The 18,964-nt window shown below is 47.7% G+C and overlaps 1 pseudogene across 1 annotated transcript in view; it reads left to right on the forward strand.

Moving 5' to 3' along the window:
• LOC309808866 (centrosomal protein of 78 kDa-like) overlaps window positions 1–18,964 on the forward strand; it is a 1,034,926-nt pseudogene that overhangs the window by 509,595 nt on the left and 506,367 nt on the right. The window lies entirely within an intron of this gene.

Consider the following 18,964-nt stretch of genomic DNA (forward strand, 5'->3'; position numbering starts at 1 on the left):
GCTCGCAGGCTCAAGAACGCAGGCTCAGTAGTTGTGGGGCACGGGCTTAGTTGCTCTGCGGCATGTGGGATCTTCCTGGACCAGGGCTCGAGCCTGTGTCCCCTGCATTGGCAGGCGGATTCTTAACCACTGCACCACCAGGGAAGCCCCTCATTTACTCTTAATGCTTCCCCCTGTTGAGGACAAACAGGAGGAAAAAAGAAAGGGCAGGGCTTCCTTGGTGGCGGTGGTTAAGAGTCTGCCTGCCAGTGCAGGGGACACGGGTTCGTGCTCCGGTCCGGGAGGATCCCACATGCCACCGAGTGGCTGGGCCCGTGAGCCATGGCTGCCGAGCCTGTGCGTCCAGAGCCTGTGCTCCGCAGCAGTAGAGGCCGCAACAGTGAGAGACTCACGTACCGAAAAGAAAAGAAGAAAAAAAGGCAATAGCAAGGTTCCAAATGAGCTGAGAAATGGCCTTCTAAAAGGGCTCTCAATCTGGCCTCTGGTAGATGTCTGTCGGGGTTTCTGCCCAGCCTAGACCTTCCTCAGGAGAGAAGACGTTTAGGGCTTACAGTGGGCTGACTCGTGGCCCCAAGATCTCAGGCTCTAATCCCTGGGACCTGAGAATGTTACCTTACAAGGTAAAGTTTTGCGGATATAAGGATTTTGAGTTGAGACTATCCTCGCCCTAAGTGCCATCTGTAAGTGTACTTATAAGTGAGAGGCAGGAGGAGATTATATACAAAGAAGAGGCAGAGGCAGTGACCACAGAGGCAGGACTAGAGTGCTGCACCTACAAGTCAAGGGATGCCAGCAGCTTCTGTGGTTAGAGTCTTTTGAACTCCTTGACTTTTCAGCTCCTAGGCTGTAAGATTTGAATCCGCAAATGCCCCAAGGAGAAAAGCTGCACCAAATGTCAAGCTTGCGTCTGTGTTTCCCTTCTCTCCAGAACTTGGCCCACATGTCTTGGTGTCTCTCTAACATTCAGATGCCAGCGAACAGATGTTTTCTTACTTTATCCAGGTTTTCTAAAATTTCTTTAGACTTCACCTGATCTTATGTTATTATTGAACTACCATCTCAATTACCCCTAGGAAGAAAATTTACAATTTTTAGAGAAAATGGAACCCTGGTACAGTGTTGGTAGGAATGTAAACTGGCACAGCCACTGTGGAAAACAGTATGGAGGGTTCTCAGAAAACTAAAAATAGAACTACCATATGACCTCGAAACTCAACTCCTGGGTATAAATCCGAAAAAAACAAAAACACGTGTTTTCAAAAACATGTATTTGAAAAGATACATGCACCCCAATGTTCAGAGCATCATTATTTGCAATTACCAAGATATGGAAGCAACCTAAGTGTCATCAAGAGATGAATGGATAGGGGCTTCCCTGGTGGCGCAGTGGTTGACAGTCTGCCTGCCGATGCAGGGGACACGGGTTCGGGCCCCGGTCCAGGAAGATCCCACATGCCGCGGAGCGGCTCTGCCCGTGAGCCATGGCCACTGAGCCTGCCCGTCCGAAGCCTGTGCTCCGCAATGGGAGAGGCCACAACTGTGAGAGGCCCGCATACCGCAAAAAAAACACACAAAAATCCCAAAACAAAACTAAAAAACACCCCATGGGTAGTCAGAGGAGAGGACCGTCACAGCTCATACCCCTGTGCCGTGTGCCAGGCATGATCTGAGCACCTGTACACATGTTAACTTATTAAAATACTTCTAACAATCCTATCAGGTTGGGACTACCATCACCCCGCATACAGACTGAACAAAAGGAAACAGTACATGGTGTCCTCCTTGTGTTCACAAAGCCCGTTAACTGGCAGAGGCAGGACTTGAAGGCCACAGTCCGGCTCCCGAGTCCATGCCATGCTTTACAGCCTCCAACTTCTCACACTCATTCCTAGAGCCACCTGGGAAGGAGGAACCAGGCAACTAAAGACTGGGTTTGAATCAGACTCCACGTCTGACCAGCCATGTGATCCCGAGCAGGGGGCCTTGCCTCTCTGAGTCTCAACCTGGCTCCCTTGCAAAATGCGCACATTAATGGGAACGTCAGCCTTCAGCAACGCTGTGACGAGTATCAGTGTAGCACGTGTGAACGGGCTTTGTAAACTCTGGAGTGTTCTGTGAGGTATAAACTACCCTCTATTCTCATTAGAGGGAATTCATTTCATAACCTGCTCCCGGCTCTTGAACTTTGCTGTGCATCCAGTCAGTGCTGGATGATCTGGAACCAACAGCTGGTCTATTTATGGCTGAAAACCCACAGGTCATAGGAAGACAGCAGCACCCGAGCCCCTGGGTGGCCACAAAGATAAGGTCTGTGTCTCGAGGACCGATGACATGGTGGTCACTGAAGGAACAGGCCCCCTCCTGCCCCTTCCACTAGTGACAACTGAAAACCTTGGTTTCCCCAACACCCCGATCCAAGATCAACCCGACTCTGCCCAATGTTGGAGAAGTACCGGCGTGTCCTGCAGGCCTGGCTGGCCCCCTCTGACTGTGTGTTGCCTCTTTCCACAGATCAGTGCCCTACAGCAAGGCTACAACCAGGTGCTGTGCCAGACCCTGTCTGAGAGAAACTTAGAAATCACCTCCCTGAAGCACGAGGCCGAGAACTTAAGGAGGGAGGCCGCCATCACGTCACGTGAGGCCCTTCTGCATTCAGGCCCCAGAGCTTCTGCCCTCCCCCTGCAGACATCACCAGTCAACCAGCACACCTGTGCCCGTGACCTGGGTGCAGCCTCAGGGATCACCCGTGTCGGTGCATTAGAGTTCTCCCTCAGTGGAGGTTTCTTGCCACCCAGTTCCAAGGGCAGGGCCTGGTAAATATTTGAGAGAATGGTATCTCTTGGCTACAAGGTCTCCTGAGCACTGGCCCCACCAGGGAGAACACAGGTCGCCTTGTGGCTTGGGTGGTTCCACAAAGCAGCCTGAGTGCAAACTAGAGCGTGGACAAAATGGGGTCACTCCTTTAAGGCACCCATGGTTTCACCCATTTCAGCCGAGTGCACTTGGGCCCAAGGGAAACCATTTTCTAATTTGATCAGAGGTGGTTGCCTGATAAAGGGCTTGGGTTGGGAGAGGGGCAGCCAACGCACAGCTGTAGCTGAGCTTTGATTCCCTGGATTCCTTCATTGCTTCAACATGTTTCTTGAGCTCCTACTAGGTGTCAGGCCCCGTTCCAGGCTCTGGGGGAGGGAGAGCCAAGCAAGACAGTCAGATTCCTGTACTCACAGATTCGGGAGGGGGTGACAGACAATAAAAGTAAACGGATGAATAAACAAGCCCACTTCAGAGAGCAGTGGTGCTGTGGAGAAAATAAACTGTGTGTCGTGGTGGCCAGCGCTTCAAGGGGGGAGGCCAAGGGGGACCAGCTTAGTGGGTGTGCAACCATGGAACTCAGGTGGGACTTGAACCCGTGGGCTGGGACTCGAACCCAGTCAGAACCCACTATCTTTTAATCGAGATCACGCATCTGGTCTCGGGACTTAATAAAGCTCAGGTTCTTTATGTCTCATCGCAGAAAGAATTCAGTGAGAGACAAAGTAAGAAGTGGATTTCTTTAGAGAGAAACACACTCCACAGACAGAGTGTGGGCCATCTCAGAAGGCTAGAGGCCCCCAAATATGGGGCAGTTAGTTTTTATGGGCTGGGTAATTTTATAGGCTAATGAGTGGGAGGATTGGGACAACTCTAATATTTTGGGGAAGGGGCGGGGATTTCCAGGAATTGGGCCAACACCCATTTTTTTTTTTTTTTTTTCTGTACGAGGGCCTCTCACTGTTGTGGCCTCTCCCGTTGTGGAGCACAGGCTCCAGACGCGCAGGCTCAGCGGCCATGGCTCACGGGCCCAGCCGCTCTGCGGCATGTGGGATCTTCCCGGACCGGGGCACGAACCTGTGTCCCCTGCATCGGCAGGCGGACTCTCAACCACCGCGCCACCAGGGAAGCCCCACCACCCTCTTTTTGACCTTTATGGTCAGCCTCGGAACAGTCCTGGTGCTGGTGCGTGTGTCATTTCGCTCATGTGTTACAATGAGCCTGTAATGAAGCTCCAGTTCCCCTGGAAGTCGAATCTTACGCCCCCTTGGACCTAGCCGATTCTAACCAGTTCATGTTGTATCCTCCACCGCTATGTCCTTCTTTTAGAGTGGACCTGTTTCAGGTGGGAAAGGACAAGCCAAGGGCAAGAGAGGCTGCATGGAGTGAACAGGGGATTGTGGGGCTGGGCAGGGTTGGGGGGTCTGGGTTTTTATTCCAAGGGTGTTGGGAATCCAGTGGAGGTTTTTAAGCAGGAACTGACATGCCTAGAGACCTGAAGAGGATGGGACCACTCACAGACGAGGGGAGGGAGAGAAGCAGGTGACAGGGAGGAGGCAGTGAGCCTCGGAGGGGCACATCACTCTGAAAGCAGCCAGCGCGTAGCAGGAAACATGCCCACAGCTGTAGAAGGCAGGCATAGCATTGAGTCGCACGTGAATCCCCATCTCTGTATGAATCTGTGCTTTTCTTCTGCCTCACTCTGCAACTTAATCACACCCACACCCACCCCCTGCTGCCCCCAGGTCTCTGCTTATTCTCCTCCCTCACTTGGGATGTCCTCAGATATTTTCTGAGCACCTCCCCCAGGCTAGGTGCTGTTCTGGGCACCAGGAATGGAAGGATGAACTCGCTGGTCCTCACCTTCCTCCCGTATGTCGGCCAGTGAAACCTCATCCAAGCATCAAGCCTGTCTCAGATCCCTCCTTCTCCGATCAGGGAGTCGGACAGACCTGGGTTGGGATAACGCTTGAGATGGGCTGGACCCACTCAAAGTGTGGCAAGCCCCAGAGGGATTTCCAAGTAACTGAACTGTGTCCTGGAGGCAAAGCTCATTTTTAAACTGAAATTCTGGAGCATTTTGGGCTTTATTTCATAGACATTCTTGATTGATACCTACCACTAAAACTGGGCCTGATGTTCTTTCAAGAAAAGAACTGTAGGAGATAACCCAATACCACTGCATTTATGCACCCTTCTTCCCACTTTTATTCAAAATGATACTACAATGCAAGAGGGAAGAGATATGGGGAGATATGTATATGCATAACTGATTCACTTGGTTATAAAGCAGAAACTAAAACACCATTGTAAAGCAATTATACTCCAATAAAGATGTTAAAAAAAATGATGCTACAGTAATGGAGTAGTTATCTATTGCTGCATAACAAGTTACCCCAAAATGTAATGGATAAAACCCCAACCAATATTTATTATCTCCCCCAGTTTCTGTAGTTCAGGAATTTGAGTGGGGGGTGACTTAGTTCTCATGAGTTGCAGTCAAGATGTCGGCTGGGGCATCAGTCATGTCATCTAAAGCCTCGGGGGGAGCCGGAGGATCCCCCTTCAGAATGGCTGCTCATGTGGCTATTGGCTGGAGGCCTTAGTCCCTCAGCACACATGCTTCTCTCTAGGGCTGCTTGAGTTTCCTCAACACAGCAGTTGGCTTCCCCCAGAGTGAGTAATTCAAGAGGGAGCAAAGAGTTGGCCACAGTGTCTTTTATGACCCAGCCTGAGAGGAAACAGTCCGTCATTTCCACAGTATCATATTGGTTACCCATGGCAGCCCTATTCAGGGTGGGAGGGGCTACACAGGGCATGAATTCTAGGCGGCAGGGATCATTGGGGCCATTTTGGAAGCTGGCTGCCAAGAAAAATAATAGGCGCCATGGAACAAACATAATTTAGCCACTTTGTGTTCTTGGGACATACCGTCTCATTTGACCCTTACAATAACTCTGTGTGGGACAGACAGTGGGAGGTGAAATAGCTTGTCCAAGACCACCAAGCTAATAAGTGGTAGAGAGGGGTCCAAACTCAGAGGACTGTGAAAACAGCCACCCCATCAATAGCGTCCAGCAGTGCCCTCTGGCACACGCCCGTCTCCTGGCCTCTGGAGAAGAATTCCTGGACCTTCCGTGTGCTGGGCCTCTGTTTCCCAGGCCCATGGTGTGGCCTCTCCTCCCAGCTTTGTCTGGCCTGTGCCCACAAGGGGCCCCCAAAGGTTTCTCCTCTCGCTGGTGCTGACTGCCCCTCATTCTCACTGAAGCCTCAAACCCTGTTCCGTGGACTTTGCTCTCATTCCCATTCCTGCTCTGGGACCCTTTGAAAAAGCCTCCCCAGTTCTAAGCGGGCACCGGTGGTGGCCCAGGCTTGGAAGGTCTTGTCCGAACGTTGGCTGACAGCCACGGTGTTGCCAATAATCCTTCCTGCCTCTTTGACCTCCATGAGTCTTTTGTTTTGGTTTGTTTGGTTCTTTTACAGAGATGGTGTCATCTTTGCAAAGAGACGTGTTAGTAAAGGATGGTCAAGTTCAACAACTAAAACAGGAGGTGAATCAACTGAAAAGTGAGAACAAAGAAAAGGATCACCAGCTCGAAGCCCTCAGCTCCAGAGTGAGTGTCGGGTCATCAGCAAATTGTAGCTGCGAAAAGCAGACACAGTGGAGTCACATGACACACGGTGGTGAGATGAGGCCAGTGCCCAAGGACACAGGGAGGGTAGCTGCTGGGCAGGTGGCCAACTTCTCTGAAGCCTTTCAAAGGACAGCGTGTATGTGGCTCAGAAGAAGCATAATAGATTTTCAAATCCAGCAAACATTTTCTAACCCCTATTATAAATGAGTTTGTTTAATCCCAACAACAAACCCACCTATGAGCATATACTGCCATTGCAAAGTTTAATATTAAACAGAATACGATCTCTCTGTGAGCAAGGATGACCACACGGCTGCATCGTGGTCCCAGCACCGCTGGTTCTCATAACTGTCTTCACAGCAGAACGTCTGAAGATCCAGATGCAAACACGCAGACGCTCATTTCTTCCTTAGACTTTAGTGTGTGGAATGTCTCTATGGAAGATGAACGTGGTAGGCAAGCAAAGAGCTTTTTACATGTAACTTTGACTCTTTGCAAATCTTGCCTTCAATGCTAACTTTAGAATCCTGCCCCTATAGGATAAGATTTCTCAGTATTTGCATGATGTGCCTGTTTCTGTGAGTCAAGGTAAAACCTCAAAGCTTTCATCTCAGGTGGCAACTCAGAGATTCCCAGAGGCTACCCGATAGCTAGGTCTGCATGGGGCTGGGGTGAGAACAGATCTTGAGGTTCCAAGGAAAAGGCACAGTAAGTAATACCTGGAACGTAGTACCATACCCAGTTTGGAGCTGGTGAAAGGCACTGCACGAGCTTTGGGATCAGACAGACCAGGGTCCCATCCCAGAGCTTTCTTTTATTGTAACTTATTTGGCCTCCATTTCCCCATGTGTGAAATGGGGATGACAAAATCGTTTTCCAAGAAGTGGGAGGCTGGTTTTAGTTGTGCTCTTCTGCCTCTGCCCGAGGTCGGCTGCCTGGCCAAGCCCTCTGCATTCGTTTCTCCCAAGCAGAGTGTCTTCCCAGGCATGTGCTATAGCTGTTTAATGTGGTGTGTGTGTGTGTGTGTGTGTGTGTGTTGGTGATGGGAAGGGGATGCAGAGCTGGTGCTAAGTAGAAGGAGTCTGCAAAGACAGCACCTGCTTGGCTCTTCTACCTCCTGAAATGCATTTGGATGATTTATGTCCCCGTTTCCCTTTCCTCGTTGACCTTGGAATGAGGTCCCTTCTCCTCTAGACTGTGCTGGCCAATAGCACAAGGGTTTGTCACCACCAAGGGTACTGCTCTTGTGAACATTTGAGATGCCTTTTTTTTAATGACATACATCATGTGTGTTAATTTTAGAAAAATAAGTAGATGACATTGAGAAGAAAAATTAAAAAGAGAGGAGAGGAAATGCTACCTTGAGAAATCAGTGTTAATATGTTCATGTCTGTTTTTCCAGTCTTGTTTCTATATATTGCCTAGAAATCAATCAATCAATCATTTTATAGTTAATTTATACTATGCACATTTTAAAAATTTTTAAATACTTATTATTTTTCCATTCTAATAAATCAACGCTCTTATCATTCGTCTTAAAAGCTACATACTTTCTCCTGGATGTACCCAGTGTTATAAGTGGTCTGCTGTTCTAAACAACACTTAGGTTGTTTCCTCTTTTTTTTTTTTCTTCCACTGTTACTGACAATTCTGTGAAGAGCATCCTGGAAACTACAGATTTACTTATTTCTCCAGTCATTGTCCTTAAGGTACATTCCTAAAGTGGGAATTGCTGGGTCAAAATAAGGCACATCCATCCTTATGCCGTTAATGCCTGTTGCCAAGCAGCCCTCGGGCAAGACAGCACCTTTTACCCCTCCACACCAGTCGGGGCAGTTGTATCTTTGAGATGCAACCTGCACAAAAGCCCTAAGATGGACCCCAGCTCACTGGCTCGGCCCCCTCCACCCTCACCAGTCACAGCGTGAAAACATCCCAATTCCTGCACCCTAAGTACCCAGAGTCTACAAAGCTGGTTTTCCCCTGCAGTGAAGTTTGCTGGCTTTTGAAGAGGAATTTAGACGCTCTATTCCTCAGAACTCATGAGAGGCATGAACTGGGAACGACTGCAGGATCCCGTGCTCCCATCACACAAATGGTCTCGCCTCTCAGAATTCAGAGGTGTGATTGGGTTATACAGCAGGAAACACTCCTGGGCGTGAACACAGGTACTTGGGACCCCCAGCCAAGCCCCCGTGGCCTTGTCCATTTTCTCCACAGTGCTCACTGCTGAAAGAAGAGTTACAGAAGGAAGATGCTCAGAAGGAGAAGTGGGAAGCCCAAAAGAAAGAGTTAAAACTCTGCAAAACCGTGCGTTGAACCTCCTGACCCCTCGGTGTCCACTGAAAGCCTAGATTGTGGCCTTGAGGGTTTTGGAGGGGTTCCTTGGCCCATTAGCTAGCACAAGCTCTGGGGCTTTCTGGGTGTTTGTCTGTTAATGTAGTCTCCTAATTCTTTGATTTGCTGGCCTCAAAGAGATGGGTGAAAAGACCATGGAAAACACACTCTCCCCAGATTTTCTGGGCAGTTGGCTCAAGGCCCCTCATCAGGTTTCCCCTGGGGAAAGGGATGGGAGGTGGCCACCATATGCTGCTAGAAATTCACTGTGGTCCCTACCCCTGGACTTGTGATGCCCAGACTTTCATGATCCACTGTCACAAGTTTTATCACAGCCCTGAGCACTGCTATTAACACAACTCTTCTTGAAGTATTTTTACTTAAATACATTCAATTTTACAACAATTCATAAAAACAAAATAAAAAGCAAATGTGTCACTGGCCTATGGAAGGTGAACATAAAAATCAATACAATGAAAAGATGACCACTCAATGTAAATGTTCACCCCCTGTACCGGCCCAAACCCTCGTGCACATCACCAGGCATACGTTTTCCATCCGTTGGGAAGGACGGTGCCTGGGACGGGGGCAGGAGACGTGTGTTCTTCTCTCTGTCAGGAGCACACTTCTCTGCCTCAAATGAGAAAAAAGAAAAATGTCATTGTTCTTTGCTTCCAAACTGTGCCCATTGTGTCTTCCAAACAGCCCTTATTTAGATTGAACTCAAAAATATACCCCAAGGAAAGAGATTCTAATGAGTGGATAAGTATCTTGTACTGTTTAATCCAGGATCCATGCTGATCTTCAAAAGAAACTCAAATTTTCCCTCACCCAGCCCTTTCATTGCATCCGTTGAAAGAAAGTCTACTTTGCCTCAAAGATGTGGAATTGTCCCCCAAGGGAAGGAATGAAGCGAATCCCAGACTAGGTTTCTGCCTTAATGAACCGGATGAAATGAGTTGTGAAGTTGACTTCCCTGTTGTTGGAACTCTTTCAGCAAATCCATGACATGGAAAAAGAAATGAGGAAGCTCAGGGTGGAGCTGAAAAGGAGCAGTACCGAGCAGAGCCTGATCTCTATGACGCTGCGGGAAAAGAGCAAGGTATGGCAGGGACAGGTCGGCCTGGGAACCACTCTGAGGCAAGCACTCCACCTGCATCATCTCTGTTCATCCTCACAATGACCCCATGTGGTCTATACTGGTATTAACCCCACTTTACAGTTGGGAAAACTGAGGCTCACAGAGGTGAAGGAAGTTATCCAAGTTCACTTGCATAAAGTAGTTGTGGCAGAACTTGAATCCAGGTCTGCCTGACTCCAAAGCTCCTGTGTGTAACCACTACCCTAGACTGCCTTCAAATCTTAATTGTGAAATTATCTCAGAAAGAATTGATCCATTAAACCAAGTTTGCCAATGATGTTGTTCCAACTTAAATTCTCATATTGATTTTTTTTTCTTTTTGTTCCATCATTGAGAATGTTTTTAAAAATCTCAACATGTTTGTCATTTGTGTGTTTCTTCTTTTAATATGAACGATGTTTGCTTTATGTGTTTTCAGGCTGTGTTACTAGGTGCATATAAATTTAGAATCCTAACACTTCCTGTAGAGCAAAACTTTAGTTCATCATGAAATGTCCCTTTTCATCTCTAGTAGTGTTTCTCCCTTAACGTCTCCTTTGTCATTCAGCTTCATCGCTGGCTTTCTGTTTGTTAGAGTTTTCATGCCATATCTTTTTCATACGTTCTCTGTCAATTTTTGTCTTAAGTTTTAGACATATGCCTTCAAATAGCGTATCATTTTTACAAAATCCAGTTTGACAATCTTTGACTTTTAGTCCATTTATATCATGTAATTACTCGTGTACTGGGGTTTAAATCTACCTTCTTGCTCAATACCAGATGTACCATCTGTGGTATGTTCCTTTTTCTCTCCTTTCTTGCCTCCTTCTGAGTGGATGGTTTTCTCTTATTCCACTTTCCCCCTCTATTAGCTTGGAAATATTTCACTTTTTTACTATGCTTTTAGTAATAGTAAGACAATAGCATTCATCCTTGACTCACCAAAATCACACATTAATTAAGTTTTTCACTCTTCTACTATTCTCTTAGTAGTCATCCTGAAGACTATAAAGTGCATTCTTTTTTTTTTTTTCTGGTACGTGGGCCTCTCACTGTTATGGCCTCTTCCGTTGCGGAGCACAGGCTCTGGACGCACAGGCTCAGTGGCCATGGCTCACAGGCCCAGCCGCTCTGCGGCATGTGGGATCCTCCTGGACCAGGACACGAACCCATGTCCCCTGCATCGGCAGGCGGACTCTCAACCACTGCACCACCAGGGAAGCCCTGCATTCTTAACTTACCAAGAGGCAATAGTAGTTGATAATTATGCCCTTCTGCTTGACAGTGCAATGAGTTTCAAACACCTTAACTTCACTTACCCCTTCCAGATTTATAAGCCATTGCTGTCATTTTCTAAACTCCTCTTGATAGTTAATACCCCACAAGACATTATTAGTGTTTTGCTATAGTCAGTATCATATCCACACATTACCCTTACTGTTGCTTATCTTTTCTGCATCTCTGATCACCCACCTGGGTTCATTTTTCTTGTGTCTGAAGAATACCCTTTATTGTTTTCCCTCATTGTGGCTCTGCTGATGACAAATTCTCAGATGTGCCTGTGTGTCTGTCTGGAGATGTATATTTAACCTTCATTCTTAAAACACATTTGACTGCGTATTGAATTCTACAATGGCAATTCTTTTCTTTCAGCACATTAGATACAGCATTAGATATGTCACTATTGTGGCTCCTATTATTCCTATTTAGAAGTCATCTGTAAGCCTAACTGTTGTACCTTTGCATAATCTGTCTTTTTCTCCGGTTGCTTTTAAGATTGTCTTTTCCCTTGATTTCCAGCAGTTTTATTATGGTTTATCTAGGTGTGGATTCAGTTTTATTTACCTCGTTCAGAGTTCGTAGGGGCTTCTTGAATCCCTGGTTTGGTGTTTTGCCTTACTTCAGGCGCTTGGGCTCTGTACCACACAGGCAGTGGTGAGCTACTAAGGCTTCTGAACAAGTGACTGATGCAATGACATTCGTGGACAGTAATCAGGGTGAAAATGATAGTTACAATTTCTCACGTACTAGGCGTTCCCTTGAACATTTCATCTCTTCATCTTCACAACAGCGCTGTGATCTAGAAATCATCCTCTCCATTTTACAGATGAGAAAGTCAAGGCTACTAGTTACTAGTAAAGTAGCCCAGTTGCACAGTCGGTTTTGTCTGACTCCAGGTTCGTCTGACTTCAGTGACGCTGGCGTAGCAAACAGCCACATGCTACTGTTTACACTGAAATTAATGAAAATTAACTAAAATTTTTAGTTCAGTTCCTCCGTCACACCAGCCACATTTCGAGTGCTCGATCCCCAGATGTGGCTGATGGCTGCCATATTAGACAACACAGCCTCGCTCAGAGTACCTGTACCGTTGCAGAAAGTTCTGTTGGACAGAGCTGCCTTACAGCTGGGTAACTCTCACAGTACCGTTAAGATTGCACTGGAAGAAACTAAACTCAAGGCGAGGAGGCCAGTTGTCACAGTCCAGCTTGCATGTGAGAGGGGTTGGTGGACAGGCGTGAGACCCCCGAGTGTGAGAGAGGGAGCAGGGCGGACGCTGAGGGTGACTCTGAGGCTTGGGGACAGGAACGGGGGCTGTTCATGCAGAACACAGACAGGGGCAGAGTCCAAGGCTGGACTTGGCTTTTGCAGCACATGAAAAAGGCTGCTGACATAGAAGTCAGAGCATGTTTAGACCTGGGAGAAAACTAAGGCCCAGAGAGCTTAGATGACTTTTCCGAGGTAACGGAGCTGGGTAGAGGCTCTTCCACTGGACCACACTACTCAGAAGAAAGCTCTTAAGGGCTTTTCTGGGTCTTTTATTACATCCCTGTGATCCCCCTCTTCAGATCCCTAAAAAAACAGCCTGTGAATTTGTTTCAGCACAAAAACTTTCCATTTATTTACGAGTGTTTGCCTCATTTCCTGTTAGTGCCAGGGCCCAGGGCTCAGCAGGTGCATCCAAGAATTGAGCAGCTGCGAGGCCTACACTGGCCAGCCAAGGATAGCGTGGAGCACTCCCAAGCTTACCGTGCGTTGACTGTTACCTAAGCAAGGGGGGAAAAGTAGGCAAGCTTCTCCACTTTAAACGCCTTCCTTTGCAGGCTGCAATTCTTAATAGACATTGCTTTGGCAAGCCTCTGGAGAGGTTACCACCAGTGTGTGTGCTCAAAGTGGTGACGACAAACAGTTATGAAAATAAACCCAATCATAACATTTCCAAGTACCCATCACGAGTTATTAGAACGAGACTGTACGGCGGACATTCCCGTCCACCTTTCATAGGTTACAACAGTACTTAACACTCTCACAGAGCCCTTAAGCACTATTCCAAACATTGAATCCCCACAATAACTCTATGCAGTGATACTAGTATCATCATCCCCATTTGACAGATGAGGACACTGAGTCACGGAGCAGTGAAATAACTTTCCGAGTGTCGTACGGCTGGTTAGGGACCAAGCTGGGATGGGAGTGTGCGGTAGAACATAGTTGAGCCCCGGGTGCAGAGCTCGGCCCTTTCCCCTAGGGGGCAACTCCCTGTGAGTTTGCCTCCACCCTGTGCATGCCTGTGACCCCTGCTGCTGGGCTGCAGCCGTCCCTACCCCTCAGGGGCTCTCCCACTGCCATTAGCCCCCCCAGAAGAGTTTCCCCAGAGGGCATGATGATCACATTAGCAGCAAGCCCACGCTTTCATCATCCTTTCAGGTGGAAGAGAAGCTTCGGGAGGATTCCAGAAGGAAATTGCTTCAGCTGCAAGAAATGAGGAACAGAGCAAACCTCATTAAAGCCAATTTGGAAAGGGCAGTAGGTCAGGTAGGCGTGCTGCAGAGCCCCTTCACGGGCCCGTGCTCTCCACGGAATCCCGCACCCAAGCGGCCGGCAGGGATGAAAGAGGAGGAAGACGGCCTGCCTTAGTTCACCCGCTCATTTTCTATACGAAGAAGTGTCTAGAAAGAACTAGAGCTGAGATTCTATCTAGATCTAGAGTCTGAGCTCTTAACCACGATGCTCTACTACTTCGCTATTAGTTACTAAGCTAAGCATCATTTTTCTGTGTTTTGAAGAAAGTTTCGTGAATCTTTGTCCCGCCCCCAAAAGTAGTGGAAATGACTCCTGCGTTAGTCCTGTCCCCCATCAGCTGCAGTTCCCCTTCCCCTCATTTCAGATGAAGATCAACAGTTCTCGGGAAACTCAGCAGTATTTGCTGCAAGAAGAGTTACCCCAGCATCTGGCAGAGAAGGGGAAGCTGACCGAGGAAAGGCTACAGCAAGAGGAGAAGCTGAAAGCCAGAGTCAAGCGGCTAATGGCAGAGAAATCGGTAAGGTGGTCCCCGTCCTTCTCTTTACTACTGGAAACTGATGAAATGGGCTTTCCTATGAGAAACAGAGGGCACGTACTTAGATGGAGGAATCTCAGCAACTCCTTGTTGGGAGCTAAATTAATTAAAGAGGGTGAATGATGTAGGAGGAATTAACATGAAGCTTGAATCCTAAAACTCAGAGATCAACTTGAAGATCAACTTGAAGAGGCAAGGTTATTGAAATGTCTAGAAATGGTACTTTGTTTATATACCGCAGCTGATCTTATTGATACAAATCCCAGTCGTTACTGCGGCTCCTGGTTTGTGTCTAAGTGAGTGCAAGACCAACCAATAGTATTTCAGTCTTTTGCTTTCTCTTCATGCATATCAGGGGAAATACATGGCCAAAACGGCTACTTACTTTTCCAGAAACCAGCCAATTAGAGGATAGTTTACAGTGGCGCATCTCAACTCAAAGGTGTCCACGGATCATATGGGGATGTTGTTGAAATGCAGATTGTGACTCAGCAGGTCTCGGGTGGGGGGAGCCTGGGATTCTGCATTTCTGAACAGCTCCCAGCTGGTACCGATAGCACAGCTCTGCAGACTACATTTTCAGCCACAAAGTCTTAGAAGAAGGTTTTCCCCAAGTTGGCCGATAAGAACCACCTGGGGCTTCCCTGGTGGCGCAGTGGTTGACAGTCTGCCTGCCGATACAGGGGAAACGGGTTCGTGCCCTGGTCTGGGAAGATCCCACATGCCACGGAGCGGCTGGGCCTGTGAGCCATGGCCGCTGAGCCTGCACGTCCGGAGCCTGTGCTCTGCAACGGGAGAGGCCACAACACTGAGAGTCCCGTGTACCGCAAAAAAAAAAAAGGGAGGGGGAGGGGGCTTTTTTAAGGATATAGGGGTGAGTGCCTCATAAAAACTGGGAGCTGAAAGAGAGCCTGGCCTCGAAATAGAACTGGTAAGCCATCAGATCTCAGGCATCATCTCTTTTACACACACACAAGCATGCGCACACGCACACACAGGCCGTATCTCCTCTCTGTGTCTCTGTGTGCCTCCCCTGATCTCTGCTCTCTCCAGTCATGTGACAGGAAGGAATGACCTCATGGTCCCCCAGTTCAAAGGACCAGCCCAGGAAGCAAGTAGCATCTTAGAGCCCATAACCCCAAATCCTGGGAGTGACCATCTTAAAAGCCCAGCCCGTGCCAAGTGCCCGATCAGCTATGACCAGGGACAGAGTCACACACATGGCTGCCTGGATCCAGGAGTAGTGCTCAGAAAAGGGTTAGACAGACCCCCTAGAGTATGCTGCATTTTCCCCTCCTAAGACATCAGAGACATAAGGCATTCAGTTCAGTAACAGCTTTTCGAGAGAAAGTCCATCCCAATGAAATTGCCTATCATCAGAAACTCCTGGTTCAAAAAAAGATGCAAATGTCAGAAGAAAACGTTATCTGTGTATCTGGAAGAGTGTACACCAAAATGTGAATAAGGTTACCTGTGGGTAGTGTGATAATGGTGGATCATTTTACCTTCGTTTTGCTCACGTCTATGTGTGTATATAAATATTTTTTACAACAAAGATTTTATTTTGAGTAAAAAAAAATGCCATTTGAGAAATATTTGGGGATCTCCCTACAATTATAGAGTTTGGGCATTTGTTGCTCTTGCTTGTTGTAGGTTGGAGCCAGAAAAGGCACCCCAAAGATGGACCAAGGAAGGGAGATGCTGAAGAGAGAAATGTCCAGCAAATCCAGCCAGAGCCTTCTGTTTTCTAAACCTGGTGGAAGGAACTAGAAACGTCGTCCCGCTGGGCCTCACGTGATCCTCCGTGAGTCAGTGTAACTCTTCTGCGTCCAACTACTAAGATGCTTTTTTAGGACATTAAAGGTTGCTACCCTAGTGTGTTGCTTCCTAGACTGGTATTTTGCACAATACTGTATTTTGGAGTGTGTGAGGAGAGGGGTTCTTTTCACAGATATTATGAATGTAAACATACACAGGCATATGAAGAATAAGTTTGAAATTCAGACTCCTAGGCCTGGTAGATGCAATTATGTGTTTGGGTAGTGACAAACCCAAATGTCACACCTCCAAGGAGCTCTGAGAAGCCCGCAGTGGAGAAAACCCAGGGCGTGTACTGGGGCCACAGGACAGAATGGGCTGTTGGGGCCATGGTATAGTGCATTTATATCTGAATTGATTATAATAAATGTGAACAGCAACCAGTTTTATCGCTTCCATAACAGTGAGTCATGTTTATATGGCGCTCTGCGGTGTTCAAAACACTTCTCGTCTAATCCTCTCTCAAGCCCTGGGAGGTAAATAGCATTATGTTCCCCATTTTACAAATGAGGAAGCTGAGGCCCAGGGAGGTTAAATGGCCCATCTAAAGTCACACAGCTAGTAAATTCAAGAATTGGGTCTGGAACCCAGGTTTCTAACTCCATCTCACGCTGTCCATTCTGCCGCACCAAGACAGCCCAGTAGGTCAAGTCACAGGCCATCAGGACAGACCAAGTACCCAGTCATCAAAGAACACACACTGCCCAGGTGGACACACCCCTTTCCCGTGGTGTTTGAAGAGACCCTCATTTTTGCCTTCTCTCCAGCCATCTGTTCTCTCCCTGCCTTTCTTGTACGGCCAGAGACCACCAAACAAAACAGGAGGAAGAGCCAGAAGCCATGAATATCATTTATTTTTTATTTTTAAAAAGGCACAATAAAAGTATTTTGATATTTTAAAACCAAATGCATTCTTTATACTGATTAAAACTAGAAGGAAATGGGAAAAATGATTGGCATGATCTTCCACTGAAGGTACTTCTTACACAGTGAGAAGGGTGAGCATCACCTGACCTTAAAAATAATCTTGAAAATCCCAGCAGTTTTCCATAAAGAACATATTACTTATACTGTACCATATCCCCAAAATCCAAAACAGCAATCTCCAGCACCAGAAAAGATCACTTGGTCAGGCAGTAGTTAAGTAGCTGGCTCATGTTTGGAAGCCAAATTGTGTGGGAAAAAAAAATACTTTGGTTGAATACAAATATTTGAATTTGCATAAGTTAAATGTAATGCCTATGTGACTCCACTGTATTTGAGGTCTTTCAAAGGACGTGTTAATCTTTACCGTATCAACATTGCAACCCACAATGGCAATGTCCTTTCTTCACTCCTTGAACTAGATGGTTCTTTAGGTGTCTCCTCAGCCACACACCCCTTTCTCTGAGAATGCACATTCCCCAACCAGGTTTACCCTACCTACTGCTGCTCTCTTGGCCACACCTGACTGGCTGATCAGTAGATAGTCTACCCAAGCCAGACCAATCAGGTTTCTCTTCTAACCCAAGCTGGGCCAATCAGCACCTGTGCCCTTGATATTTGGAAGTGGGACACGGAGTTACCACATGGGTCATTAATGGTCCGGAGCTGAAAGTCTTGATGCAGTTCCCAGCTGGGGTGGCCATTTCTCCCACTGTGTTTGGAGAAACAAAGCCAATCTTAGAAAGAGATGGCCAGGATAGATAAGCAACAGGTAGAGACAAGAAACCAAGACCCAGGGAATTCCCTGGCCGTCCACCCTGTGCTTTCACTGCCAAGGGCCCGGACTCAATCCCTGATCAGGGAGCTAGGATCCCATAAGCCACACCGTGTGGCAAAAAAAAAAAAAAAAAGAAGAAGAAACCAAGACGACCCCCAGTGAGACAGTGCAGCAGACACTACAAGCCCCTTAGTCATTGCCTCCCTCTACTGTATAAGCAGCACGCGAAATGCCCTCATTTCCCAGCCTCCCTTGCAGCTAGACCTGGCTGTGTTGTTCAGTTCTGGCCAGTGACATGCAGGTGAAGGCCCTGGGCAGGGCTTCCCTTCTGGAATTAAAGGCAAGGCTTTGCTAGGAGAAAGTTTTTCTCTTTGTCCCTTTGCCTTGTCTCCTTTTCCTCTCCTGGAGCTCGGACTTGGAGCTGGAGCAGCCATGTTGGGGATCACCAGGTAACAAGCCAGAGACCAAAGCCCACCTCAAAGGACAGTGGAGTGGAAAGACATGAAAAGCCTGGGTGGGAGCCTAGTGGCATCACTGTGCTCTGCACTGTACCTGAACTGCCTACCTCTGTACATCCTGTTGTAGAAATAAATCAATCCTATCAGTTTCAGCCACTGTAGTCAGATGTACCTGTCTGTGCTGTGGAGCCAACCACTCAAAAGTTAGTGACTTAAAATGGCGAGTATTAGTTCTCATGATTCCAGGCGTCAAGCTGGCCACTTGTACTGGTCTGGTTGGTTTGGCTGGGGCTCGTTTAGGGTGGCTTCATACATGCCTGCCTGGTCATTGCCAGGCAAGCTGGGTTATGACAGTGGTTCTCAACTGGGGGCATTTTGCCACCCAGGGGGCATTTGGCAATGTCTGGACACACTTTGGTTGTTAAACTGGGGTGGGGGTGATACTATCATCTCGGGGTAGAGGCCAGGGATGCTGCTAAACATCCTGCAGTGCACAGAACAGCTGCCCACAACCAAGACTTATTTGATCCAATATGTCAATAGTACCGAGAATGAGAAACCCTGGTCTAGAAAGGCCTCAGCTGGGACGTCGGATTCTGCCTGGTGTGGTCCCTCATCACCCAGCAGGCCAGACCAGGCCACGTGTGGTGGGTACAGGTTTCCAAGAGCAAGAGGAGAGAGAAAGCCCCAAAGCACACTTTTCAAGTCTCCACCTGCCATGTGTTTGCCAACATCTCATCAGAC

Source organism: Mesoplodon mirus (assembly GCF_964341445.2).
Source record: "Mesoplodon mirus genome assembly, chromosome: 7".
In the NCBI taxonomy this organism is placed as follows: Eukaryota; Metazoa; Chordata; class Mammalia; order Artiodactyla; family Ziphiidae; genus Mesoplodon; species Mesoplodon mirus.